The 2,560-nt window shown below is 38.0% G+C and overlaps 1 pseudogene; it reads left to right on the forward strand.

Moving 5' to 3' along the window:
• The first annotated feature begins 999 nt into the window (after positions 1 to 999).
• Positions 1,000 to 2,181, forward strand: LOC101579100 (annotated as a pseudogene).
• Positions 2,182 to 2,560: the final 379 nt, after the last annotated feature.

Below are 2,560 nucleotides of genomic sequence, written 5' to 3' on the forward strand. Positions count from 1 at the left end.
GGACTCAGGTCAACAATTTCTGATATTGCCAGTGAAGCGGAAGACCCAATACTATTATGGGCTACTGGACTCTTTTAGAATATTTTACTGAGTTTACACACCTATAATATTCAAATAATGGAACTTAACCAAAAAAAAGGCACATAGATGAATGTCCATTTTGTATCTGTGTATTGAAAGTGGTTAGGATAGATATATAGTTACATTCTCCTGATGAATACAGCGATTTGTTCTAATGGTGTTTGCAAATAGGATATTATGTCCACATCTTATACAGCAATTATCCACTAGGAAGAATGTATGCAATGTGTGAATTATTGAAACTGTCCTACCAATTTGATTTGAAACTGTCTCATTGCTATTTGTTTATCAATAAAATTATGGGAAAATTATTCAAAGAACGGAACTTGACAACAAAAAGGAGATGGAGATGAATGTCCGTTTTGTATCTGTGTGTTCAAATGGCTAGGATCGATATACAGTTACATTCTCTTAATGAATAGAGGGATTTGTTCTAGTGGTGATTGTAAGTAGGATGTCATGTCTGCATCTTGTACCGCAATTAACCACTAGGAAGAATGTATACAATGTGTTAATTATTAAAATGGTCCTGTCAATCTGATTTGAAACTGTCTCATTGCTATTTGTTTTGCAATAAATTTATGGAAAAGAAAATTAAAAAGAATAAAAAAGTAAATATTTCCCCAAAGTATATAATTGCTTAATATATAACCCCAAACAATATTTGATTACACATTGAGATTTGTCATCTATGCTTTTTGAATATCAAACTTTTATAGTTTTCTTTATATAGGCACATTTTCAAGAGATATTAACCAAAAGTATAATTTGAAAATTTTTATCTTTTTAAAGAAGACTTTAGGAACTTTCCAAAACATGCTGGGAGGTGGAGGAGTGGTGGATGCTCAACCTGTGCACAGCTACATGCTCCTTCCTGCCTACCCCACCATGGCCTAGCCATCTTACCACCTGTAGAAAATGGTAAATGAAATGACTTATTACCGGGCTTTGGTGGTCAAACCTAATGCCCTCCAAGAAGAACTGAAAAAGGCTTATAGAAAACTGGCTTTGAAGTACTATCCTGATAAGAATCCAAATAAAGGTGAAAAGTTTAATCAGATTTCTCAAACTTATGACGTTCTCACCGATGCCAAGGAAGGGGAATTTAAGTGACAAATAAGGAGAACAGGCAATTAAGGAGAGTAGAGCAGGTGGTGGTTTTGGTTCCCCTGTGGATATCCTTGATATGTTTTTTTGGAGGAGGAGGAAGGATGCAGAGAGAAAGGAGAGGTAGAAATGTGGTGCATCAACTCTAGTTACCTTAGAAGATGTGTGTAATGGTGCCACAAGGAAATTGGCTCTGCAAAAGAATGTGATTTTTGACAAATGTGAAGGCCGAGGTGGTAAGAAAAGAGCTGTGGAGTGCTGTCCCAACTGCTGAGGTGCTGGAATGCTAATAGGAATTCAGCAGATAGGACCTGGAATGGTTCAGCAAATTCATTCTGTGTGCATGGAGTGCCAGGGCCATGGAGAATGCATCAGCCCTAAAGACAGATGTAAGAGCTGCCACGGAAGAAAGATAGTTAGAGAAAAGAAGGTTCTAGAAATTCATATTGACAAAGGCATAAAAGATGGCCAGAAGATAGCATTCCATGGTGAAAGAGACCAAGAACCAGGGCTGGAGCCAGGAGATATTATCGTTGTGTTAGATCAGAAGAACCATGCTGTTTTTACTCGATGAGATCTTTTCATGTGTATGGATATACAGCTAGCTGAAGCACTGTATAGCATCCAAAAGCCAATATGCATTCTTGACAACTGAGCAATAGTTATCACCTCTCATCCAGGTCAAATTGTCAAGCATAGAGACATCAAATGTGTGCTAAATGAAGGCATGCCAATTTATTGTAGACCATATGAAAAGGGTCATCTAATTTAAGGTAAACGTTCCTGAAAATGTTTTTTTTCTCTTCTGACAAACTCTTATTGCTGGAAAAACTCTTACCTGAGAGGAAGGAAGTAGAAGAGACCAATGAAATGGATCAGGTGGAACTGGCGGACTTTGATCTAAATCAGGAAAGAGGGCGCCATTACAATGGAGAAGCCTATGAGGATGACGAACACCATCCCAGGGGTGGTGTTCAAGGTTCGACCTCTTAATGGGGCCAGTGAATAATGCCACTGCTGGCATGTGGTGTGCAGTAGTGAGTACGTGAAGGACTAGAATCATCATGCACTCACTACTCGCTATTGTTTTTGTTTCAGTGTTGAATTATAGTAGTGTTTTAAAAGTTAAATGAAGAATAAACACAAATACAAATCTCCAACTTTGCCCTGTATGTATGATGACTTCAGTGTGCAAGATGAAGTTTCATGTCTGAAAGTCCCTAACGCTGGTGTCTGTGAGGCCAGGCCTTGTGATTGATTTCAGTTGTGTACATGGACAAGCTGAGGCTGAAACGCCAGATATATATATGCTGACTTTAGTGCATGATGCTTCATTGTTAAGCTGTGGATTAAAACTGTATTTAACTGGTAA

This window comes from Octodon degus, unplaced genomic scaffold (assembly GCF_000260255.1).
Source record: "Octodon degus isolate 3935 unplaced genomic scaffold, OctDeg1.0 scaffold00012, whole genome shotgun sequence".
Lineage (NCBI taxonomy): Eukaryota > Metazoa > Chordata > Mammalia > Rodentia > Octodontidae > Octodon > Octodon degus.